This window comes from Cherax quadricarinatus, chromosome 94 (genome assembly GCF_038502225.1).
Source record: "Cherax quadricarinatus isolate ZL_2023a chromosome 94, ASM3850222v1, whole genome shotgun sequence".
In the NCBI taxonomy this organism is placed as follows: Eukaryota; Metazoa; Arthropoda; class Malacostraca; order Decapoda; family Parastacidae; genus Cherax; species Cherax quadricarinatus.
Window position 1 is genome coordinate 9,803,648 of NC_091385.1, and position 27,546 is coordinate 9,831,193.

The window sequence follows — 27,546 nt, forward strand, 5'->3', positions numbered from 1 at the left end:
CACCTGGAGTCCTACTTGCGTCCTCCGATCCTAAGGACCCTTGATTCTCGAGGCCCTTGCTCTCCTAAGGGTCTCGCTGATAAATGAGACACTGCAACATTTGGGTATCTTTATTCCGGAAACGTTTCGCCACACAGTGGCTTCGTCAGTCTAGTGCAGAAAAAGGTGGGATAAGTGGAGTAGTTTGAGGTAATCAGTCCCTCAGTCTTTGAGTCGATGTGTTCACTGCATCAGTCTTGACAAAAGTGTCAAGACTGATGGACTAAACAAACCGACTCGAGGCTGAGGGACTGATTACCTCAAACTACTCCACTTATCCCACCTTTTTCTGCACTAGACTGACGAAGCCACTGTGTGGCGCATCGTTTCCAGAATAAAGATACCGAAATGTTGCAAAAGTGTCTCATTTATCAACGTGTCGGTTCTGTGAAGTATTTATTTACATAGGCTCCCGTTCCTCAGCATCATCACGGTGGCCTGTCTTCGTGAACATCACTGAGGCAGCTTCTCCTTATAACCACCGACCTCCTCTTTTTACTGCCATGATTCCCTCCCCCCCCCCGTCCTCTTAGAGCACCATCACCCCATCCCGGCCCTAGTACACCTATCACCGGAGTCTCTCTTTAATCATCAATGGGACTCCCTCAATGGTCATCAACAGGACTCCATCTCATTAGAACCGTCACTGGGTCCACCTTACAGTAACCATTTGGGCCCCCTTCTTGTGGCTATCACTTGTTACCTCTCTTTAGGGCCATCAACTGGGCACCTTTAGGGCCATAAATGGATCCCCTCTGGGCCTTCACAAGCCCGCCTCTCCTAAAGGTAATCACCGTCTATAAAAAGTAATTGACATTTGCATTCAAATTTTTGACAGGTGGGAAAGGTAATTGGGTTGGCTCAGGTGTGGAAAATACCAGCCGCCCCTACAACTCCCACCCCTGGAATATGAGTGAAGGTCCAGTCACTTCTCACACTACCTGAAGATGAGTCTGTCCAGTCGTCTCTCACACTGGAACGTTTCGCCCGCCAGGCGCCCGTGGCCTGGTGGCTAAAGCTCTCGCTTCACAAGGCGAGTGTCCGGGTTCGATTCCCAGCGAGGGTAGAAACATTGGCAGTGTTTCTTTACACCGGTTGCCTATGTTCACCCATCAGTAAAATGGGTACCTGGGTGTTTGTGGACTGGTGTGGGTCGCATCCTGGGTGTTTGTGGACTGGTGTGGGTCGCATCCTGGGACAAAACCGACCTAATTTGCAAGAAATGCTCTGCATAATAAGAGGCTTTCTATATAATAGTAAGTCATTAATGTCAGCTATGGTCTGCATACCTTGTACATGAACTCGTAGTAAATAAAGTTGTTATTATTATTAAGGTGGAAGATGAGGAGTCTGAGGTAATCAGTCCCTCAGCCTGGAGTCGATGCAACTTATACAGACCATAACTGACATCAGTGACATACTATATGAAAATCTTTTATTATGCAGAGCATTTCTGGCAAATCAGATCAATTTTGTCCCAGGATGCGACCCACACCAGTCCACTAACACACAAGTACCTATTTTACTGCTAGGTGAATTTGGACAGCAGGTATCTTAAGGAAACACGTCTTAAGTGGGTTGGATTTGTGATGCCTAGTATGGACCAACAGGCCTACTGCAGTGTTTCTCATGTTCTTAATGCCTCCACCCGTACTGGGGATCGAACCACGAACCTCAACGTGTGAGCTGAGTATGGATTGAGACATCAAAACATCCTTGTGTTGCACACACGTCTTATCTACCTATCGGTACTATATACTTTTATTACAATGATACACTGAGGGGTGAATGTGCATCGCAATAACACGATAGAAAAACAAATCACAAAACGGGTGAGGATGGAACCCATGGCGAGAGTGTCCTAAAACTCACAGGCCATTGTGCTTTTGTGGTCGCAGTGATAGCCCGTGCTAACCTCTCTATGGTGTATAGAAATATACCTAGTTAAATGAATCTTATTAGGCTAGTATGGTCCAGTGGTATGGTCCAGTGGCATGGTCCAGTGGTATGGTCCAGTGGTATGGTCCAGTGGTATGGTCCAGTGGCATGGTCCAGTGATATGGTCCAGTGGTAAGGTCCAGTGATATGGTCCAGTGATATGGTCCAGTGGCATGGTCCAGTGATATGGTCCAGTGGTATGGTCCAGTATTCTTAACTGGTGGTGAACAGGTGACATGTAGCCTAAATGAGCCTCGTGCAGCAAGACAGACTTTAAACACAATTAACCAGCCATTTCTTGGTGGAAAATATCCACAGTGTCGTCGTTTGATAACGTCAAGACTTACCCAAGTTCCATATTTTAGATTGACTTGTTATTCTATTAAACCCAAATACGGAGAACATGAATTCCGTTTTATTGCTGACACAGATGGTTTAACATGCAACAACCAGGAGAAAAAACTCAGCTGTGAGAGCACAATGTTGGATTCTGCAGCAATTAGTACATAGCTGAAGATAATGGGGAGTTCTAAGCCACCATACCACCATAACCTTCATTATAATTTTCTTATAATTATTTTGATTCTTATAATTTTAATTATAATTATTTTAATTTTATTATAATTTTAATTTTATTATAATTATTTTAATTCTTATAATTATTTTAATTTTATTATAATTATTTTAATTCTTATAATTATTTTAATTTTATTATAATTATTTTAATTCTTATAATTATTTTAATTCTTATAATTATTTTCTTATATTACAATTATTTTTATTCTTATTTATTTCAATTCTTTTTTTATATAATTATTCTTTTTATTACTATGTTTTTATTATTGTTTTTGTTGTTGTTGTTGCTATTAGTATATTCTTTATTTATTACTTCTTATCCTCACCGTCCACCTCCTATCAAGGTAAGGTAACCCGAAAAAAGGAAACACACACTCCATTATTCATTCAATCACTGCCTTGCCTGAAGCGTTCTGGTATTACAATTCAGATGCCTCTCTTAACTGCAACATCTCTACCCCTCCTTCAGAGTGCTGACACTGTACTTCCCATCTCCAGGACTCAAGTCTGACTAACTGGTTTCCCTGAATCGATTCATAAATGTTACCTTCCTCGCACTCCAACAGCACGTTAAGTTATAAAAATCACTTGCCTCCGCTCACTCCAATCTAACACGCTCACACAAGCCTGTTAAACGTCCAAGCCCTAGAACTCAAAACCTCCTTCACCCCGCCTTCCAACTTTTCTTAAAACGACCCCTACACCTTCCCTTCAACCAATAATTATACACCCTGTCACCCTATTTTTCTCCGTTCTCTCTAAATATTCAAACCACCTCAACAACCTCTGATCAGTTCTTTCAATAATACTTTTGGTAACACCGCACCTCCTTTTAATCTTTAAACATCGAATTGTCTGTGTAATAATCACACCACACACTTCCTCAGACACTATATCTCCACTGCATTCCTTCTGCTCTTCGCTGCAATCTTTAAAACTCATGTTTCACACGCATGCAACAGTGTTGGTTTCATTGTACTTTAATGCATTTCCCCTTTTAACTGCATGGATAAAGTTTTTTGCATCCACAGATGCCTCAATGCACCACACACCTTTTTTTCTTCGTCAATTGTATCGTTTACCTCACCTCTCATAGAACCAGCCTCCACAAATATCTTGACATATTCACTTCTTCTGTACTCCCTCCTTCCACTTTGATATCCACTCTATCACTGCCTAGATTTTTCAATACTGTCATCACCTTGCTCTTTCCTATCTTCACTTTTAATTTCCTTTTGCACAGCCTCCCAAATTCAACTACCAACCTTCACAGCTTCTCTTCAGAATCTCCAGCAAAAAAAAAAAAAGCGTCATAGGCAAAAGGCAACTGTGACAAATCCCACTTTGATCCAGATTCATCATCCTTCAGTCCCACACCTCTTCCCTTATAAATGTGAGAGGGGAGGAGAAGGCTCACTTGCATGTACGTAAGCTTGTGTGCATGCATGTATGATTGTGAAGTTGGTCGTTTGGTTGCGTGAAGCAATTCTTCCAGAGGAATGTCAGCGCCAGCGCCGCCTATCTGCCTCTAACCACACTACTCTATGTAGGGGTAAGTTTATTTTGCCACAAGTACACACATTATTATGGGGGAAAGCTAAACCCGTAGGGATTATACAGCACCTGTGGGGGGGGGGAAGGCATTCAGGCTCAATTCAGGGAATTTGGAACACTGATCCAATTTACTAGATCAAGAGCCCCTCACCAGCGTCAAGGAACATCCTTGAGTGGACAGATACACCTAAGTACATTTATCATAATGTAAATCACCCAGGATAACCCAAAAAAGACTGACTATTTCCATTGTTATCCTTGAACAGACGATGTGTGGTACTGAACATCGTCACAAAGTTACTAAACTACCCACCTCTCTGATGATTGTCAGTATACTAGTGTTTTTATATTATTATTAGTCTCTCATTTTTGCAGCTCTTATCTGTCTTCATTAGAATAACCATAGTTTTAATGGAACACTAGCCTGTTTGTTCATTAATCTCAACAGTATTTCAAAGCCTTCAGTTTATCAATGAGTGAACCGCTTATGTTGTTAACCACTTTGCGTGTTCCACTTGCATAATGTGTGTTAAGAGCGTAAGGACCACTTCAGCATGCCTAGTGGCCCGTGAGAGAGAGAGAGAGAGAGAGAGAGAGAGAGACAGAGAGAGAGAGAGAGACAGAGAGACAGAGAGAGAGAGAGACAGAGAGAGAGAGAGAGACAGAGAGACAGAGAGAGAGAGAGAGAGAGAGAGAGAGAGTTGCTCTTTGACCCACTGTCGTTTACTAAAAAAAAAATTAAAACCAGAATACTTTCTGAAAAATAGTCAGCAAGGATCATTTTGGCAAGCCATGAGACTTCGCACTTAAGTTACATTCAACTTTGGTAGCACTTACATATGTAGAAGTGCATTTGTGCGAGGGTATATACTTTTAACACATGATTATTGTCCACACAGACCAGTCTTACAGGCTAACAGTTATCCTGACTCGGTTCATTTTCCAGCCCCAAGTCTAAGGCAGAGACAGCCAGCCTATGACGCATTGCACCATTAGAAGTGACGCATTGCACCATTAGAAGTGACGCATTGCACCATTAGAAGTGACGCATTGCACCATTAGAAGTGACGCATTGCACCATTAGAAGTGGCGCATTGCACCATTAGAAGTGGCGCATTGCACCATTAGAAGTGGCGCATTGCACCATTAGAAGTGACGCATTGCACCATTAGAAGTGACGCATTGCACCATTAGAAGTGACGCATTGCACCATTAGAAGTGACGCATTGCACCATTAGAAGTGCCGCATTGCACCATTAGAAGTGACGCATTGCACCATTAGAAGTGACGCATTGCACCATTAGAAGTGACGCATTGCACCATTAGAAATGACGCATTGCACCATTAGAAGTGACGCATTGCACCATTAGAAGTGACGCATTGCACCATTAGAAGTGACGCATTGCACCATTAGAAGTGACGCATTGCACCATTAGAAGTGACGCATTGCACCATTAGAAGTGACGCATTGCACCATTAGAAGTGACGCATTGCACCATTAGAAGTGACGCATTGCACCATTAGAAGTGACGCATTGCACCATTAGAAGTGACGCATTGCACCATTAGAAGTGACGCATTGCACCATTAGAAGTGACGCATTGCACCATTAGAAGTGACGCATTGCACCATTAGAAGTGACGCATTGCACCATTAGAAGTGGCGCATTGCACCATTAGAAGTGGCGCATTGCACCATTAGAAGTGACGCATTGCACCATTAGAAGTGACGCATTGCACCATTAGAAGTGACGCATTGCACCATTAGAAGTGACGCATTGCACCATTAGAAGTGACGCATTGCACCTGTGATAAAAAAAAAACAAGCCTAGTCATTCAAAAAATATTAACCAATAACCAATTTTTTGATAAAAAAAAAATATATATATATATGTAACATTCAAGTTTGATAAATGACTTTTCTGAGAATAAATGTAAAACTTGGCAAGCATTTATAGTTATTTTATTATTTTGTGCATATCTTAGCGAATGTAATTTTTCACATTTCCCTGAAGGTTCCTTGATCCTGGTGAGGGGCTCTTGATCTAGGGAACTGGATCTATGCTCCAGTTCCCTAGATTAAACTAGAAACAAATTGCAGTGAACACCCACACCGTGTTTATTAGTTGTTATATATACTCCAGATATAATCGCAGCGCTGTATGGCCCTTGTGGTTTAGCGCTTCTTTTTCATTAAAATAATGAAAAACCAAATATAATCACTAAACATATTGTTCTGCCCTTAACCGGCACATTACACAAAGAGGAATTTTTGTACAGGAGTCGTTCCATAAGTGTACAAGTTTAATACTAGTCACCAGCAGTGGCTGCAGTGACACGTCAATAGCCTGAGCTTGCTACCATCTGCAGCTCATAAGACTGCCATCCCCACGAGCCACTTTGAGGAGGGGTAGATGGCAGACCAGAGGCCTAGCTTCTCTCTACGAGCCCCGTGAGGGCGGGGAATGTGGCTAGGCTTGGGGACACTTGGTCCCAAAGATGAGGAGGTACTGTGCCTCCTCCCATGGGAGACTTAAGTCTCGAGACACTCCCCAGATAGGGAGCCAAGGCCGGGTCACCACTACTTGGAAAAGACCCGGGCCGGGAGAATACCGGCGAATAAAAAAAAAAAAAAGTGACACGTTGTTTACCAGTCAGTTTACAACTGACACTCGTGCGTTACGGATGTGTTTCTCTAATTGTGAATAACTCACGTTTTATTTTCGAAACTGTCCCCTCAAGGGATGTTCCTTGATGCTGGTGAGGGGCTCTTGATCTAGGGAATTGGATCCGTGATCCGGTTCCCTGAATACCTCCCCCTCCCCCCCGATGCGTTGTATAATCCTACGGGTTTAGCGCTCATAATAATTCGAAACTTAAACTTTGTTTCGACAGTTAATTTCCCATCACAATGCAAAAATAAAATGAGCAGAAAAAATCAGAAAGTGATATTAAGCGTCAAATTAATGAATAGTGAGAAAATGAATTATTATTGTGGGTCCGTCAGGAAAATTGTTAGATAAGATAAGATTTCGTTCGGATTTTTAACCCCGGAGGGTTAGCCACCCAGGATAACCCAAGAAAGTCAGTGCGTCATCGAGGACTGTCTAACTTATTTCCATTGGGGTCCTTAATCTTGTCCCCCAGGATGCGACCCACACCAGTCGACTAACACCCAGGTACCTATTTGCTGCTAGGTGAACAGGACAACAGGTGTAAGGAAACGTGTCGAAATGTTTCCACTCGCCGGGAATCGAACCCGGGCCCTCCGTGTGTGAAGCGGGAGCTTTAGCCACCAGGCCACCGGGCCACTCAGAAAACATGATTTTAATAGATACTATATAAAAAAATCAGGCTGAAACAGAAGAAAAAGTAAAGTCAGAGTTTGGGTTTGAGTTATGGAAAATGTGATTCAGAAAAAAACATGAAATAAAGACGAAATGTATTCAAAGTAGTGGAAGCCTGGCGGTGACGGAAGCCTCCTACCAAACTGCCTTTGTGTTGCTAAAAACGGAAACCTTTCTTTGATGGAGAAGAAATTATTAAGCTCTGTCTCTAAATACTTGCAAGATGTCTTGGTTATAAAAAATGTTGAGGGAAAAGTAGACGAAATCGTTCTATCAAAGCAGACAGTTATAAGACGCCCCTAAGATATATCTGAGCAGTTGAAATATCTTGCCCAGGCTGGTACTTTTTCTTTAGTTTTGGACGAATCTGCTGACATATGTGATGTAGCCAGAGGAATTGATAATAATATATTTGAAGACCTTATCGGTCTTAAGTCACTTCGTGGGAAAAAACAAGAGATTCAGACATATATAACGAAGTAAACTCACGCCTAGAAAATCTGCGACCAGATTTTAGTAAACTTATCAGTTTGTACTGACGGAGATATGTCAAGCAGCTGGGACTGCAACTTTGCTTGAAATATTGCTAAATCATCCAGTACTTAGGTTAGGTAAGGTGCGTCAGTAAACAGAACAAGTGTTTCCTGACGCGGGTCTTAGATGATGACCCGCCTTTGGAGCTTTTGGTCATCTGACCGAGGCCTTCCACTGGCTTACCGGTCCACCCCTTTAAAAATTATGGTCATTTATAACCATTTATTGTACATCCACTACTAAAATATCACTGTATTATACACCAAGTCACTAGAAAAACTTAAAATTTGCAGCATGTTATGCTACCGTTTGTGAAATGCCTGAATAAGATTAGAGCAAGAGGATTAAACAGAAGAGAATTCAGAATATTGTTAATTGTTATGTTATTAATATAATGTCACTTTTATTGTGAGGTTCACTGGCTTTCTAGAGGACAGGTTCTCAGGAGATTTTGGAAATTGAAAAATAGTATTGATAATTTCGTAGAAGAGAAGAATGACCTGCCTGAGGAAAGAACTTTTATGAGATAAATGGCTGCTTGATTTAGCATTTTTTAGTTGATTATTATTATTATTATTAAAGATTAGCCGGTATTCTCCCGGCCCGGGCCTTTTCCAAGTGGTGGCCCGGCCTTGGCTCCCTCTTTAGGGAGTGTCTGAGACCTAAGTCTCCCATGGGAGGAGGCACAAGTACCTCCTCATCTATGGGACCAACTGTCCCCAGGCCTAGCCACAAGCTAGGCCTCTCTGGTCTGCCATCCCCGCCCCAAGGGGGCTAATGGGAATGACAGTCTCATAAGCTAAAGGCTCGGGCTCAGGCACCTACCCTACCCTAGAAGGGTTAGGCAAGGTGTCGATCCTGTTTTAGTTGATGTTACCAGCCATCTCAATGATTTTGAAACCGCAGAGCAAGAACAAATTGTTTTCTAGCTTAGTATATGAGATCAGTGCATTCAATATGAAGTTAAAAGTGTTTATCTCTCAGAAAATGAGGATTTGAGCCAGTTTCCATATTTAAAAGAACAGTAAATGTGCTGAAGATTCTGGTAATTTTACATAATATACTGAAAAAAAATCAGATTATTGAAAGTCATTTTAGTGATTTTGCTAAAGACGACTGCATACTAGCATTTATAAACCTGTTTTCACTTAGTGAACAAATAATCTTGAACTTATTGATTTGAAAAACAAATTCATTACTGAAAATTAAATTTGATGACCTTCCCTCAGTCACAAATGCTTCTGACATAATTTTCGGCAATTACCCTGTGACCATTTTCCAGAACTAAGACAATTTTCCCAGTTATATCCGACGTTTTGGAACAACGTACAGATACAAACAAGCATTTTCATCCGTGAAACTAATTAAAGACAAACTGACGTCAAAACATATAATTCAAATTTGAAAAATTCTCTGCTACTCTTACAAATTTACCTCCAAATATTACAAGCTTGACGAAACCAGACTCAAAACTCTCATTAAAGTAAGTAATGTTTATCATGTCTTTACATTAAATAATTTTATGTAAAAATGCTAAATATATCCATATTAACGTACTTTTTTAAGAACTGAATGGGGGTACAAGCGTCGTATGACGCATCTGAACTGGGGCGTAAAAAAATGGCGTATGGAATGCAAAATTTTGGACACCCCTGTCCTAGCGTAATATTTGTGTGGCAGGCAACTGGTCCCTGGATGGGGTAAAACGAATTGCCATCGTCTTGCGAGGGAAAGACAGAAACTCTTATCAGCAGTTCACTCCGTGTTGTTGTCCCCGGCGACCTAAATTCTATGACTGGTCACCTCAGTACACTTTAACATTGTCCAGGTACAAAGAAGTTCTGGCACCAGCAGGTATAACGCTACACTATTCATGGTTATAAAAATAGGATGTAGTGTTCAAACTGATGCCCTGTGGGAGGTCCTACTCCGGGGTAAACTCCCGCGAGTAACAAGAACCAGCACTCAACGACCTGCTCAACAGAACCTGCCATAATAAACAGAGCAGACGACCCCATAGTCCCACAGTCTGGGGACTGAAGAACGCCAAACCTCCATGTTGTTTCAGCTTTCTTACCTTCATCAGAACTTAGTGAATGTTGCATTCGTTCATTCATCAGAACTTAGTGAATGTTGCATTCGTTCATTCATCAGAACTTAGTGAATGTTGTATTCGTTCATTCCTCAGAACTTAGTGAATGTTGCATTCGTTCATTCCTCAGAACTTAGTGAATGTTGCATTCGTTCATTCCTCAGATTACTTGTTCACGGATGTTTTGATCATCGAAATAAAAATAAGGAAATATGACCAATTCTCTACCTGTTCGCCCCAACGACCCCAGTAATTAAAAAATGACGAAAATGAAGCCTAATCCGTAGGCAAATTGTTAAAATGTGTTTCGCAGTCACACAAATTCGGTCCAAGTCGGACCGAAACGTCGTCGTAAGCTCCTCTCTTCTATGTGTGGGTTATCTGTGTATCGTTCCAGTCACGGTATTGTGCCTTTCTGTTATTTATTTCGCAGTCAGTTGTACACTACCTCCCCTTAAGGGAGGTTCCTTGACGCTGGTGAGGGGTTCTTGATCTAGGGGATTGGATCTAATCTCCAGTTCCGTGAATTGTGCCTGAATGCCTCCCATCCCCCCCACTTGCGCTGTATAATCCTACGGGTTTAGCTCCCCAACGATGATAATAATAATAATGTACACCACTTGCAAACAGGTGGCTCTTAAGACCAAAATGGTTGTTCCAGATGTCGACAAATGTCTGCCTAAAAGTAACGATTCATGTGAAGCCTTAGGGAGAAAAATGGTTTCCCTGGTAATGGTTACCTTCAACAACTTATGCGATAAGATTCGTAACCTGGGTGAATTATGTCCCAAAATATACTGAGGTGCTAAGTAGGTACAGTACCATTGGAGACGCCAGGAGAATGATTCCAAATTCTGGATTGTGCACCAAAATATTGTGGTAAAGCATACTGTGACCACTAGAGAAAGCTTCTGTGCTCTCTAGAGTGTGTTAGCGCTTTCACTTACCTAGAAAGTAGGCGACATTCACCTTAATTCAGAAAGGTGAACTCTGATGTTCTGACAGATAGGAGACGAGTTTGATAACTATTATCCAAGGAGGGAAAGTTAAAATATGTATCATAACGCTAACTGAAGACTGACATCCTAGCTGGCCAAGAATGTGTCAGTGTTCAGGTTACTTGCGATACAACGTATTATAATCAGGGGGGGAGCTCTAAACTCGCAGGATTATACAGTGCATGTGGGGGTGGGAGGTATTCAGGCTTAATTCAGGGAACTAGAGCACAGATCCACTGCCCTAGATCAAGAGCCTCTCACCAGCGTCAAGGAACCTCCCTTCAGGGAGGATAGAGCTTAAGCTTGACGACCTCTTGTTGATGTGGCGACTTAGGATATCCTTAACTATAAAAACTATATATCACACCTCTATACCTAAATTACCAACTTGTTCCTTTAATCACCACTGAGAAAATTTGCATCTCACTGAAAAATAAGGTCAATGTCAACTGGTATAAAACATGTACTTACGTAAGTGATGCTGTGACATCTGTCCCACGAGATGACTTACACTTACCTACAAGATAAAAACCACAGCATAAATACTACAAACCAAGCCAGAATCTTCTGCAAGTATCCCCCCTACAACCAGCATCTTCTGCAAGTATCCCCCCCTACAACCAGCATCTTCTGCAAGTATCCCCCCTACAACCAGCATCTTCTGCAAGTATCCCTACAACCAGCATCTTCTGCAAGTATCCCCCCCTACAACCAGCATCTTCTGCAAGTATCCCCCCTACAACCAGTATATTCTGCAAGTATCCCTACAACCAGCATCTTCTGCAAATATCCCCCCTACAACCAGCATCTTCTGCAAGTATCCCTACAACCAGCATCTTCTGCAAATATCCCCCCCTACAACCAGCATCTTCTGCGAGTATCCCCCCTACAACCAGTATATTCTGCAAGTATCCCCCCCCTACAACCAGCATCTTTTGCAAGTATCCCCCCTACAACCAGTATATTCTGCAAGTATCCCTACAAACAGCATCTTCTGCAAGTATCCCCCATACAACCAGCATCTTCTGCAAGTATCCCCCCTACAACCAGCATCTTCTGCAAGTATCCCCCCCTACAACCAGCATCTTCTGCAAGTATCCCCCCTACAACCAGTATATTCTGCAAGTATCCCTACAACCAGCATTTTCTGCAAGTATCCCCCTACAACCAGTATATTCTGCAAGTATCCCTACAACCAGCATCTTCTGCAAGTATCCCCCTACAACCAGTATATTCTGCAAGTATCCCTACAACCAGCATTTTCTGCAAGTATCCCCCTACAACCAGTATATTCTGCAAGTATCCCTACAACCAGCATCTTCTGCAAGTATCCCCCCTACGACCAGCATCTTCTGCAAGTATCCCCCTACAACCAGCATCTTCTGCAAGTATCCCCCCTACGACCAGCATCTTCTGCAAGTATCCCCCTACAACCAGCATCTTCTGCAAGTATCTCCCCCTACAACCAGCATCTTCTGCAAGTATCCCCCCTACAACCAGCATCTTCTGCAAGTATCTCCCCCTACAACCAGCATCTTCTGCAAGTATCCCCCCCTACGACCAGCATCTTCTGCAAGTATCCCCCTACAACCAGCATCTTCTGCAAGTATCTCCCCCTACAACCAGCATCTTCTGCAAGTATCCCCCCTACAACCAGCATCTTCTGCAAGTATCCCCCCTACAACCAGCATCTTCTGCAAGTATCCCCCCTACAACCAGCATCTTCTGCAAGTATCCCCCTACAACCAGCATCTTCTGCAAGTATCCCCCCTACAACCAGCATCTTCTGCAAGTATCCCCCCCTACAACCAGCATCTTCTGCAAGTATCCCCCCTACAACCAGCATCTTCTGCAAGTATCCCCCCTACAACCAGCATCTTCTGCAAGTATCCCCCCTACAACCAGCATCTTCTGCAAGTATCCCCCCTACAACCAGCATCTTCTGCAAGTATCCCCCCTACAACCAGCATCTTCTGCAAGTATCCCCCCTACAACCAGCATCTTCTGCAAGTATCCCCCCTACAACCAGCATCTTCTGCAAGTATCCCCCCTACAACCAGCATCTTCTGCAAGTATCCCCCCTACAACCAGCATCTTCTGCAAGTATCCCCCCCTACAACCAGCATCTTCTGCAAGTATCCCCCCTACAACCAGCATCTTCTGCAAGTATCCCCCCTACAACCAGCATCTTCTGCAAGTATCTCCCCCTACAACCAGCATCTTCTGCAAGTATCCCCCCTACAACCAGCATCTTCTGCAAGTATCCCCCCTACAACCAGCATCTTCTGCAAGTATCCCCCCTACAACCAGCATCTTCTGCAAGTATCCCCCCCTACAACCAGCATCTTCTGCAAGTATCCCCCCCTACAACCAGCATCTTCTGCAAGTATCCCCCCTACAACCAGCATCTTCTGCAAGTATCCCCCCCTACAACCAGCATCTTCTGCAAGTATCCCCCCCTACAACCAGCATCTTCTGCAAGTATCCCCCCTACAACCAGCATCTTCTGCAAGTATCCCCCCTACAACCAGCATCTTCTGCAAGTATCCCCCCTACAACCAGCATCTTCTGCAAGTATCCCCCCTACAACCAGCATCTGCAAGTATCCCCCCTACAACCAGCATCTTCTGCAAGTATCCCCCCCTACAACCAGCATCTTCTGCAAGTATCCCCCCTACAACCAGCATCTTCTGCAAGTATCCCCCCTACAACCAGCATCTTCTGCAAGTATCCCCCCCTACAACCAGCATCTTCTGCAAGTATCCCCCCTCCAACCAGCATCTTCTGCAAGTATCCCCCCTACCACCAGCATCTTCTGCAAGTATCCCCCCCTACAACCAGCATCTTCTGCAAGTATCCCCCCTACAACCAGCATCTTCTGCAAGTATCCCCCCTACAACCAGCATCTTCTGCAAGTATCCCCCCTACAACCAGCATCTTCTGCAAGTATCCCCCCCTACAACCAGCATCTTCTGCAAGTATCCCCCCTACAACCAGCATCTTCTGCAAGTATCCCCCCTACAACCAGCATCTTCTGCAAGTATCCCCCCCTACAACCAGCATCTTCTGCAAGTATCCCCCCTACAACCAGCATCTTCTGCAAGTATCCCCCCTACAACCAGCATCTTCTGCAAGTATCCCCCCCCTACAACCAGCATCTTCTGCAAGTATCCCCCCTACAACCAGCATCTTCTGCAAGTATCCCCCCCTACAACCAGCATCTTCTGCAAGTATCCCCCCTACAACCCCCCCCCCCCACACTTTTAAGAATAATCATCATATTTCAAACACTTATATATACACACATTTTTTTAAACAGGCTGATATATGTGTGTGTGTGTGTGTGTGTGTGTGTACTCACCTAGTTGTACTCACCTAGTTGAGGTTGCAGGGGTTGAGTCCAAGCTCCTGGCCCCGCCTCTTCACTGATCGCTACTAGGTCACTCTCCCTGAGCCGTGAGCTTTATCATACCTCTGCTTAAAGCTATGTATGGATCCTGCCTCCACTACATCGCTTCCCAAACTATTCCACTTACTGACTACTCTGTGGCTGAAGAAATACTTCTTAACATCCCTGTGATTCATCTGTGTCTTCAGCTTCCAACTGTGTCCCCTTGTTACTGTGTCCAATCTCTGGAACATCCTGTCTTTGTCCACCTTGTCAATTCCTCTCAGTATTTTGTATGTCGTTATCATGTCCCCCCTATCTCTCCTGTCCTCCAGTGTCGTCAGGTTGATTTCCCTTAACCTCTCCTCGTAGGACATACCTCTTAGCTCTGGGACTAGTCTTGTTGCAAACCTTTGCACTTTCTCTAGTTTCTTCACGTGCTTGGCTAGGTGTGGGTTCCAAACTGGTGCCGCATACTCCAATATGGGCCTAACGTACACGGTGTACAGGGTCCTGAATGATTCCTTATTAAGATGTCGGAATGCTGTTCTGAGGTTTGCTAGGCGCCCATATGCTGCAGCAGTTATTTGGTTGATGTGCGCTTCAGGAGATGTGCCTGGTGTTATACTCACCCTAAGATCTTTTTCCTTGAGTGAGGTTTGTAGTCTCTGGCCCCCTAGACTGTACTCCGTCTGCGGTCTTCTTTGCCCTTCCCCAATCTTCATGACTTTGCACTTGGTGGGATTGAACTCCAGGAGCCAATTGCTGGACCAGGTCTGCAGCCTATCCAGATCCCTTTGTATTTCTGCCTGGTCTTCGATCGAGTGAATTCTTCTCATCAACTTCACGTCATCTGCAAACAGTGACACCTCAGAGTCTATTCCTTCCGTCATGTCGTTCACAAATACCAGAAACAGCACTGGTCCTAGGACCGACCCCTGTGGGACCCCGCTGGTCACAGGTGCCCACTCTGACACCTCGCCACGTACCATGACTCGCTGCTGTCTTCCTGACAAGTATTCCCTGATCCATTGTAGTGCCTTCCCTGTTATCCCTGCTTGGTCCTCCAGTTTTTTCACCAATCTCTTGTGTGGAACTGTGTCAAACGCCTTCTTGCAGTCCAGGAAAATGCAATTCACCCACCCCTCTCTCTCTTGTCTTACTGCTGTCACCATGTCATAGAACTCCAGTAGGTTTGTGACACAGGATTTCCCGTCCCTGAAACCATGTTGGCTGCTGTTGATGAGATCGTTCCTTTCTAGGTGTTCCACCACTCTTCTCCTGATCCTGTGTATGTGTGTGTGTGTGTGTGTGTGTGTGTGTACTCACCTAATTGTGGTTGCAGGGGTCGATACTCAGCTCCTGGCCCCGCCTCTTCACTGATCGCTGTGTGTGTGTGTGTGTGTGTGTGTGTGTGTGTGTGTGTGTGTGTGTGTGTGTGTGTGTGTGTGTGTGTGTGTGTGTGTGTGTGTGTGTGTGTGTGTGTGTGTGTGTGTGTGTGTGTGTGTGTGTGTGTGTGTGTGTGTGTGTGTGTGTGTGTGTGTGTGTGTGTGTGTGTGTGTACACGCGCGGTCTTATGGAGACACAATAATAAGTAACAATATATTAAGTGTTACTAACCTTGCCATCATGATGGTAGATGATACACTGATGTTAAGAAAACTGATAAATTAACATCTCCACAGTACAAACACTGAAGACTTACAAACACACATATTAACACTAATAAACACGCTATTAACCTGCCATTAACACTTACAAACATGTGTAATAACTGCATGTTATATAAACACCTGTCTCAACACTGAGTACGTTCAAATAGGCCAATAAAAGTATATATCTATTGTTTGCTTAATTGTCTAGTAACCGAGGGTCATTAAGGGTGAATATCGCTTGTACACCATCGATCAGGGAGAGCTCAATCACTAAAATGTTAATTAAACTCCGTGTATATACACATCGCACTGTATATACACTGAGATATACACATCACTAGTTATATAAACACACACATATACAAACTTCCCGGTTTTAGTTGTAATAACGTTGAAGTTTTAGGTAAAATAGAGACGTCAGGAAGTTGTGGTAGTTGACTGGTGAGTCAGACTGACACTGTCAACATGAAGCTCTGAATAACCTGTGTTCGAAGCTCTGAATAACTTGTGTTCGAAGCTTCACAACACTTCCTGAACCACCAATCAAAACTTCCCAGTCAGACTGACACTCAACATGAAGCTCTGAACAACTTGTGTTCGAAGCTCTGAACAACTTGTGTTCGAAGCTCTGAACAACTTGTGTTCGAAGCTCTAAACAACTTGTGTTCGAAGCTAAGAACCAGTCAAAACTTTCGAATCTTTGATAATTTCCGCTGATTTTTTACCATTAAGATACACACTACTCATGATACATACCTCATGCAGAGCCTGAATAAATACATGGATACATGACACATATCTGATGAGTTTGCGACTTATTAAGAGAATAAAATGCTCAAATAAATTTGTCTTACAGTTCAGCTCGAGGCTTCAGAATCAATTTAACTTTCATCTTTGCCTCATAAATTTCTAACTCATTAAACATAATTACACACCGAAAGAATATACATTATAAATTAACATACAGACAATTTAGTAACCAAACAATAGCACAACAAAAGACCAGCATAACATTACCACTGTCAAGTACAGTTTCTGGGATACCAAACAAAACTATGAATAAAATCCATTTTTAATGGCTGATTCATCCTTAGAAATGGTTGAAAAATTTCTTGGCTATAGGCTTTATAGGCGCGTATATTGTGGGATCCTATACAGTACCTGGAGAATGCCTCTTCTGGTCGGCTTTCAACTTTTGGTGCTGATCTGTTTTTCCCGAGTGAAAAGGTCCCCTCGGGGGGGGGGGTTCCTTGATGCTGGTGATGGGCTCTTGATCTAGGGAATTGGAGCTGTGCTCCGGTTCCCTTATTGAGCCTGACTACCTTTCACCCCCCCAGGCACTGTATATTATTATTATTATAATCAAAAAGAAGCGCTAAGCCACAAGGGCTATACAGCCAGGCACTGTATAATCCTACGGGTTTAGCGCTCCTCCATGATTATAATAATTTTAATTTTTGATATGTTAGTTTTATTCATCAAACTGATTTCTGCGAAATAACTGATCAATAATAAGTCACAATGTTTGACTTTATTGGGTTATCCTGGGTTAAATAAGTCAATGTCTGACTATTGAATTATTTTGTGATTTTATTGGGTTATCCTGGGTTAAATGAGTGAGTTCTTTGGGTTATCCTGGGTTAAATGAGTGAGTTCATTGGGTTATCCTGGATTAAATGAGTGAGTTCTTTGGGTTATCCTGGGTTAAATGAGTGAGTTCTTTGGGTTATCCTGGGTTAAATGAGTGAGTTCTTTGGGTTATCCTGGGTTAAATGAGTGAGTTCTTTGGGTTATCCTGGGTTAAATGAGTGAGTTCTTTGGGTTATCCTGGGTTAAATGAGTGAGTTCTTTGGGTTATCCTGGGTTAAATGAGTGAGTTCTTTGGGTTATCCTGGGTTAAATGAGTGAGTTCTTTGGGTTATCCTGGATTAAATGAGTGAGTTCATTGGGTTATCCTGGGTTAAATAAGTCCTAGTGACTTCATTAAGTTATCCTGGGCTAAATACACAAGTCACAGCAACTTTACTGGGTTATCCTGAGTTAAATCAAAATAATGTTCACTTAATAATTCTAAATTACTTGGAGGAAATCCACTCGTTCATAGATGCATTAGTACGTGCTGCTCGTGAAGACTTACCTTTGATATACCTTTGAAGAATTTCGATTATTATTATTATTATAATCAAGGGGAAGCGCTAAACCCGGAGGATTATACAGCGCCTGGGGGGGGGGATGTGGAAGGCATTCAGGCTTAATTCGGGGAACTGGAGCACAGATCCAATTCCCTAAATCAAGAGCCCCTCACCAATATCAAGGAACCTTCCTTGAGGGGACCAAACTTGCTAAAGGATCAGGGGTTCGATTCCTGGCCATAATTACCAAAAATATGTTAGGTAAATAGGTTATGTAAATGGAGAGTGAAATGATGGCACAATAAAATGTCACATTAGATTGCACATGTTCCTTTACCTAAGAAATAAATTTTGCTTTACCAAACAAGGTTTGTCGAATCACTAAATTATAGTTAGGTTAGGTTAGGTAAGGTTCGTCAGGAAACAGGACAAATGTTTCCTGACGCGGGTCTTAGTCAGATGATGACCCGCCTTTGGAGCTTTTGGTCATCTGACCGAGGCCTTCCGCTGGCTTACCGGTCCACCCCTTTAAAAATTATGGTCATTTATAACCAGTCTGTCTAAATTATAGTGTTTGGGCAGTCATGGGCCTCGGGTGATGCTGTACTGCTGCTGCCCCTCCTGGAAGGTTTCTTGATCCTGGTGGGATCTTGATATAAGGAACTGGACTTGTACTCGGTTCTTGAATCAAGACTAAATGCCTTCAATGTCCCCAGGTACTGCATTACCCTATGGGTTTAGTGCTCCCCCTCCTCATAATTACAATACTAATGTATCAATCACTGATGTATTCAACAGTTGTAGTCACACAGCTGGAGTGGATAAAATACTGTTAAAGGTACAGCAAAAAGTAATAAGATAAGATTTCGTTCGGATTTTTAACCCCGGAGGGTTAGCCACCCAGGATAACCCAAGAAAGTCAGTGCGTCATCGAGGACTGTCTAACTTATTTCCATTGTGGTCCTTAATCTTGTCCCCCAGGATGCGACCCACACCAGTCGACTAACACCCAGGTACCTATTTGCTGCTAGGTGAACAGGACAACAGGTGTAAGGAAACGTGTCGGAATGTTTCCACCCGCCGGGAATCGAACCCGGGCCCTCCGTGTGTGAAGCGGGAGCTTTAGCCACCAGGCCACCGGGCCACCAGGCCACCGGGCCACCAGGCCACCAGGCCACCGGGCCACCTGTGTAGTTATGTTAATGTATGATAATGAGTTACTAGCCTTCCAGGTTAATAATCTGAATTAAATCTTTATCTTTTAAAAACTTAACCTTTTAGGATTCTTATTCATGGAAAAGTGGAAAAAGAATCCTTCCTCCATGAGCCATGTGTCATAAGAGGTGACTAAAATGCCGGGAGCAAGCGGCTAGTAACTCCTTCTGTATAAATTACTATATGCAAAAAGAAGAAAAAGTTTTGTTTTTTTCTTTTTTGGGCACCCTCTTTGAACTTGTTATACAGGTCTTCTTTCTTTCAACACACCGGCAGTATCCCACCAAGGCGGGGTGGCCCAAAAGAAAAAACGAAAGTTTCTCCTTTTACATTTAGTAATATATACAGGAGAAGGGGTTACTAACCCCTTGCTCCCGGCATTTTAGTCGCCTCTTACAACACACATGGCTTACGGAGGAAGAATTCTGTTCCACTTCCCCATGGAGATAAGAGGAAATAAACAAGAACAAGAACTAGAAAGAAAATAGAAGAAAACCCAGAGGGGTGTGTATATATATGCTTGTACATGTATGTGTAGTGTGACCTAAGTGTAAGTAGAAGTAGCAAGACGTACCTGAAATCTTGCATGTTTATGAGACAGACAAAGGACACCAGCAATCCTACCATCATGTAAAACAATTACAGGCTTTCGTTTTACACTCACTTGGCAGGACGGTAGTACCTCCCTGGGTGGTTGTTGTCTACCAACCTACTACCACAGGACGGTAGTACCTCCCTGGGTGGTTGTTGTCTACCAACCTACTACCACAGGACGGTAGTACCTCCCTGGGTGGTTGTTGTCTACCAACCTACTACCACAGGATGGTAGTACCTCCCTGGGTGGTTGTCTACCAACCTACTACCACAGGACGGTAGTACCTCCCTGGGTGCTTGCTGTCTACCAACCTACTAGCACAGGACGGCAGTACCTCCCTGGGTGGTTGTTGTCTACCAACCTAATACCACAAGACGGCAGTACCTCCCTGGGTGGTTGTTGTCTACCAACCTACTACCACAGGACGGTAGTACCTCCCTGGGTGGTTGTTGTCTACCAACCTACTACCACAGGACGGTAGTACCTCCCTGGTTGGTTGTTGTCTACCAACCTACTACCACAGGATGGTAGTACCTCCCTGGGTGGTTGTTGTCTACCAACTTACTACCACAGGACGGTAGTACCTCCCTGGGTGGTTGTTGTCTACCAACCTACTACCACAGGATGGTAGTACCTCCCTGGGTGGTTGTTGTCTACCAACCTACTACCACAGGATGGTAGTACCTCCCTGGGTGGTTGTTGTCTACCAACTTACTACCACAGGACGGTAGTACCTCCCTGGGTGGTTGTTGTCTACCAACCTACTACCACAGGACGGTAGTACCTCCCTGGGCGGTTGTTGTCTACCAACCTACTACCCCAGGACGGTAGTACCTCCCTGGGCGGTTGTTGTCTACCAACCTACTACCCCAGGACGGTAGTACCTCCCTGGGTGGTTGTTGTCTACCAACCTACTACCTAGGTTGTTATACAGGTGCTTTATATAAATTAAGCAATCTTAAGTCATTTTGAAAAATATTAATCAAGTGAGAAAATTGATCTTGTAACTTACTGTTGCTTTGCAAAAGCAATGAGAGACTGTAGGAAGGACTTAACACTTGTGGTTCAGCAAGCACACTGACAATCTGTTAGGTAAAAGGGCACAAGTGCTTGACAAAGCTCCTGGAGAGTGAAACGTTGCCACAATAAAATGTCACATTAGTTGCACTTGTGTCCTTTTACCTAACATATTGTCCGTAATTCTACCAACGTTAATACACTGAAATATGTTAAGAGTACCCTTTATTGTGCACAAATTTCCAGTGTCACCATTAACAACCTCTTGTAGATACTGAGTCCTTAATGGAATACAAGATGTCTTCGTTGTCTTAATGATTTCATCACTTGATGTATGAAATCTACCTTGTTTGGGATACACCTTTGATATACCTTTGAAGAATTTCGAGAGTATATCTACTCTCTGAGCCCGGCCATGGCCAGGCTAGTCTGGTGCTCGTCTGGTCAACTAGGCTGTTGCTGCTGGAAGCCTGCTGCCCCACATATCCATCACAGCCTGTTTGATCTAGCACCTGGTGAAGATACTTGTCTAGTTTCCTCTTGAAGGCTTCAACACTTGTTCCAGCAGTGTTTCTGATATCTTCTTGTAAAATTTTGAATAGTTTGGGACCCCGGATGTTGATACAGTGTTCCCTTATTGTCCCCACCACACCCCTGCTCCTCACTGGGTTTATTTTACACTTCCTCCCATATCTCTCACTCCAGTATGTTGTTATGGCAGTGTGCAGATTTGGGACCAAGCCCTTGAGTACCTTCCAGGTATATATTATCATGTACCTCTCTCTCCTCCGCTCCAATGAGTACATGTTCAAGACTTGCAGGCGTTCCCAGTAGTTTAGGTGCTTTACTGGCTTAATGTGAGCCGTACACGATCTCTGTATTTGTTCCAGCTCTGATATTTCTCCTGCCCTGAATGGGGCTGTCAGCACTGACCAATATTCAAAGAGTGGGAGGTTATATACCATAAACGGGGAATCTTCCCTCCATAAACCATGCATGTCCTAAGAGGCAACTAAAATGCCAGGAGCAAAGGGCTAGTAACCCCTTCTCCTGTATAAATTACTAAATGTGAAAAGAAAAACCTTTAGTTTTCTTCTTTTTTGAGTAGCCCTGCCTTGGTGGCCACCCTGCCTCAGTGGCCGCCCTGCCTCAGTGGCCACCCTGCCTCAGTGGCCACCCTGCCTCGGTGGCCACCCTGCCTCCGTGGGAGGTGGCTGGTTTGTTAAAAAAAAAAAAAAAAGAGGGAGAGGGAAGCACTAAACTCAGAAGGGTTGTACAGTGTATGGGAAATGGTGAGCAATCAAGTTTAATCCAAGGAAAGACAGGTCCACATCCTTGGATTATGAGCCCTGAGCGGCAGAGTCAGTACTGTCCATTAAGCAATCACCTACAGACACCAGAAATTCAGAACAAACTTAGATAAAATTGCCTAATCTAACTTAAAACACAAAAACTTAATGAAGTTAAGTCCAACTAGAAGTGATGATTTATGTTACAAACAAAAAATCTTCAAGTTTGCTTAAAATGACAAAATTTTGCTTGGGTAAACCTGACGTTTTTATCACATTATTATTATTATATTATTAAAAAGAAATGCTGAACTTACAAGGGTCATGTTTTAGGCATAAAAGGTTGTTAGAGATGGGATGAAAGAGATGACAGATGGGGTACGGCTGGGAGGAGATTGTGTGGTTATGACATCTTGTGTATTAAGTGATACCAGACCATTTCAGTCTTTTTAACTCACCAATTAGTGGTCACAGCAGGAAACAAGGGGGTTTCATATCTAAGATCTTGCTTAAGTGCTGATAATTATTATAATAAAAAAGAAGCACTAAACCTACAAGGGTCATACAGCACTTAAGTGCAAGTGCTGAATAACTTGTGCAATGACCTTGTTCAGACATCGATTATTATTAACTAAGCAGTAAACCCGAAAGTCTCCATTCACTCCTATCAAACATGCTCACGCATGCTTGCTGGAAGTCCAAGCCCCTCACCCACAAAACCTCCTTTACCCCCTCCTTCCAACCTTTTCGAGGATGACCCCTACCTCGCCTTCCTTCCCTACAGATTTATACACTCTCCATGTCATTCTACTTGATTCATTCTCTCTAAATGACCAAACCACCTCAACAACCCCTCTTCAGCCCTCTGACTAATACTTTTATTAACTCCACACCTTTTCCTAATTTCCACACTCCGAATTTTCTGCATAATATTTACACCACACATTGCCCTTAAACAGGACATCTCCACTGCCTCCAACCACCTCCTCGCTGCAGCATTTACAACCCAAGCTTCACACCCATATAAGTGTTGGTACCACTATACTTTCATACATTCCGTTTTTTGCCTCCATAGATAACGTTTTTTGTCTCCACATAAACCTCAATGCACCACTCGCCTTTTCTTCCTCATCAATTCTATGATTAACCTCATCCTTCAAAAATCCATCTGCCGACACATCAACTCCCAAATATCTGAAAACATTCACTTCTTCCATACTCCTCCTCCCCAATTTGATATCCAATTTTTCTTTATCTAAATCATTTGATACCCTCATCGTTTTGATAAGGACCTGCCTCGCATGGGCCATTAGGCCTTCTGCAGTATTCCTCCATTCTTATGTTGTGTTCACTTTCAACTTTCTACCTTTACACACACTCCCAAACTCATCCACTAACCTTTGCAATTTTTCTTTAGAATCTCCCATAAGCACAGTATCATCAGCAAAAAGTAACCGTGTCAATTCCTATTTTGTATTTGATTCCCCATAATTTAATCCCACCCGTCTCCCGAACACCCTAGCATTTACTTCTTTTACAACCCCATCTATAAATATATTAAACAACCATGGTGACATTACACATCCCTGTCTAAGACCTACTTTTACCGGGAAGTAGTCTCCCTCTCTTCTACACACCCTAACCTGAGCCTCACTATCCTCATAAAAACTTTACAGCATTTAGTAACTTACCACCTATTCCATATACTTGCAACATCTGCCACATTGCTTCCCTATCCACTCTATCATATGCCTTTTCTAAATCCATAAATGCAATGAAAACTTCCCTACCTTTATCTAAATACATATATGCTTCAATGTAAACACTTGATCTACACGTCCCCTACCTACTCTAAAATCTCCTCGCTCATCCGCAATTCTACATTCTGTCTTACCTCTAATTCTTTCAATTATAACCCTACCGTACACTTTTCCTGGTATACTCAGTAAACTTATTCCTCTATAATTTTTACAATCTCTTTTGTCCCCCTTCCCTTTATATAAAGGGACTATACATACTCTCTGCCAATCCCTAGGTACCTTCCCCTCTTTCATACATTTATTAAACAAAAATACCAACCACTCCAACACTATATCCCCCCCCCCTGCTTTTAACATTTCTGTCATGATCCCGTCAGTTCCAGCTGCTTTACCCCCTTTCTACGTAATGCCTCACGCACCTCCCCCACACTCACATCCTGCTCTTCCTCACTCCTAAAAGATGGTATACCTCCCTAGCCAGTGCATGAAATTACTGCCTCCCTTTCTTCGTCGACATTTAAAAGTTCCTCAAAATATTCTCGCCATCTACCCAATACCTCTATCTCCCCATCTACTAACTCCCCTACTCTGTTTTTAACTGACAAATCCATTCGTTCCCTAGGCTTTCTTAACTTGTTTAACTCACTCCAAAATTTTTTCTTATTTTCATTAAAATTTCTTGACAGTGCCTCTCCCACTATCATCTGCTCTCCTTTTGCACTCTCTCACCACTCTCTGCACCTTTCTTTTACTCTCCATATACTCAACTCTTCTTATAACACTTCTGCTTTGTAAAAACCTCTCATAAGCTACCTTTTTCTCCTTTATCACACCCTTTACTTCATCATTCCACCAATCACTCCTCTTACCTCCTGCACCCACCCTCCTATAACCACAAACTTCTGCCATACATTCTAATACTGCATTTTTAAAACTATTCCAGCCCTCTTCAACTCCCCCACTACTCATACTTGCACCAGCCCACCTTTCTGCCAATAGTTGCTTATATCTCACCTGAACTTCCTCCTCCCTTAGTTTATACACTTTTACCTCCCTCTTACTTGTTGTTGCCATTTTCCTCTTTTCCCATCTACCTCTTACTCTCACTGTAGCTACAACTAAATAATGATCCGATATATCGGTTGCCCCTCTATAAATGTGTACATCCTGGAGCCTACCCATCAACCTTTTATCCACCAATACATAATCTAACAAACTACTTTCATTACGTGCTATATCATACCTTGTATATTTATCCTCTTCTTCATAAAATATGTATTACTCATTACCAAACCTCTTTCTACACATAGCTCAATTAAAGGCTCCCTGTTTTCATTTGCCCCTGGCACCCCAAATTTACCTACTACTCCCTCCACAAAATTTTTACCCACTTTAGCATTGAAATCCCCAACCACCAGTACTCTCACACTTGGCTCAAAACTTCCCATGCATTCACTCAACATTTCCCAAAATCTCTCTCTACACTTTTCTCTTCTCCAGGTGCATATACGCTTACTATAACCCACTTTTCACATCCAACCTTTATTTTACTCCACATAATCCTTGAATTAATACATTTATAGTCCCTCTTTTCCTGTCATAGCTTATCCTTCAACATTATTACTACTCCTTCTTTAGCTCTAACTCTATTTGAAACCCCTTACCTAATCCCATTTATTCCTCTCCACTGAAATTCTCCCACCCCCTTCAGCTTTGTTTCACTTAAAGCCAGGACATCCAGCTTCTTCTCATTCATAACATCCACAATCATCTCTTTCTTACCCACACAACATCCACGCACATTCAGACTTTCCATTTTGACAATTTTCTTATTCTTTTTAGTAATTATTACAGGAAAAGGGGTTACTAGCCCATTGTTCCCGGCATTTTAGTTGACTTTTACAACACACATGGCTTACAGAGGAAAGATTCTTATTCCACTTCCCCATGGAAAAGTAATAAGACCAAGAACTATTAAGATAAAATCAAAGAAAACTCAGATGAGTGTGTATAAATAAACATGTACATGTATGTGTAGTGTGACCTAAGTGTAAGTAGAAGTAGCAAGACGTACCTGAAATCTTGCATGTTTATGAGACAGACAAAAGACACCAGCAATCCTACCATCATGTAAAACAATTACAGGCTTTCGTTTTACACTCACTTGGCAGGACGGTAGTACCTCCCTGGGTGGTTGCTGTCTACCAACCTACTACCTATTAATTAATTACTTGGAGGAATATATTTTTTAGTGAAATGGTATAAATTAATGATGAAAAAAATGAAACAAAATTTCAACATGCAGATATGTTTATTGCCAAAAAAAAGTTACAAAAGGGTTCATAGACATTGTAAAACAAAGAGGGTTAGATCCTTGTCATTGTGTTTTGAGAGGTTTAAAAATGTCAGGGAATCCATGCAAGGAATTAGCAGCCACACCCCGGCATTATCAGCTTCTTACGCTTAACACAAAATTGTTTTAATTACTAGACGTCTAATATTGAATGTATTGTATATACAACTGAAATAGGTAAGCCAATCCAGTGTCACTATAAACTATAAACCAATTATGCAGTGTATTTACACCTGTATCACACTACTCTAATATCCTCTCTATCTTATCTTACATTTATGGTAACAAAATATTTTACAACTATTTCAGCCTCTGAATTTTTACCTGTTAAAAAAAATACTAGAAAGAGCTTGTACTCATTGTTAAGGAAACCTTTGGAAGATATCTGATACCTGGATATAATTTTTGTATGTCAATTATATTGTATCCTCGGAAAAATACTCTTAAAATAAATATGCCAATTCAATAAATTATTTTAGATTTAGTGTTAAAATAACCTAACATATAAATGTATAAACGCATGTAAAAAAAATATACTGTATATATATTTGTCTATATAATACCTGTATATGAATACTTGTTCTAAAGTTTTTATATTCACAAAATAATAGGAAAGTATCAGACAGACACCAGAATAAGACTGAGTGTCACTAACCAACGAATGCCTCGGATAAAAAAATGAGTTATATTCAACCAGTGAATCCTTAGTAATAAGGCAGTGATACTCCAGCACACACACACCTTACTTGGTAATAATGCCAACGGTAAGACTAACATCGTTTCTTTTTCTGTGACTTATGGGCACAGAAATAATACCCTTCTTTTATATATTGGGAAATGTGTGACCTTAACAGACCTGCAACTACACTTTCCATACATACCCCTGTACATGACACAAACAACCCCAGTGGAGAAAATATAGCTGAAGAATACAGTAAATTTTGGACTACATCCAAGAACTCATCAGGAGAGACTGCCTATGAGTGCCTTAGCTTTAGACAGAAATCTAAGGTAATTCTTATTTTCTTCATTTGGGTTCATTTGTATCACTGACCTGTGCTTATTA

The 27,546-nt window shown here is 42.4% G+C and overlaps 1 protein-coding gene across 1 annotated transcript in view; it reads right to left on the reverse strand.

Annotated features, from left to right (window-relative positions):
- LOC138855433 (homeobox protein Hox-A3-like) overlaps positions 1 to 16,646 on the reverse strand; it is a 914,101-nt gene extending 897,455 nt beyond the window's left edge. The window contains exons 1-2 of the mRNA XM_070104759.1: positions 16,224 to 16,646; positions 16,085 to 16,111 (exon numbers count right to left, since the gene is read on the reverse strand). The gene's annotated coding sequence lies outside the window, so the exon portion shown is untranslated. The remainder of the gene's footprint in view (positions 1 to 16,084; positions 16,112 to 16,223) is intronic.
- Between the last annotated feature and the right edge of the window lie 10,900 nt (positions 16,647 to 27,546).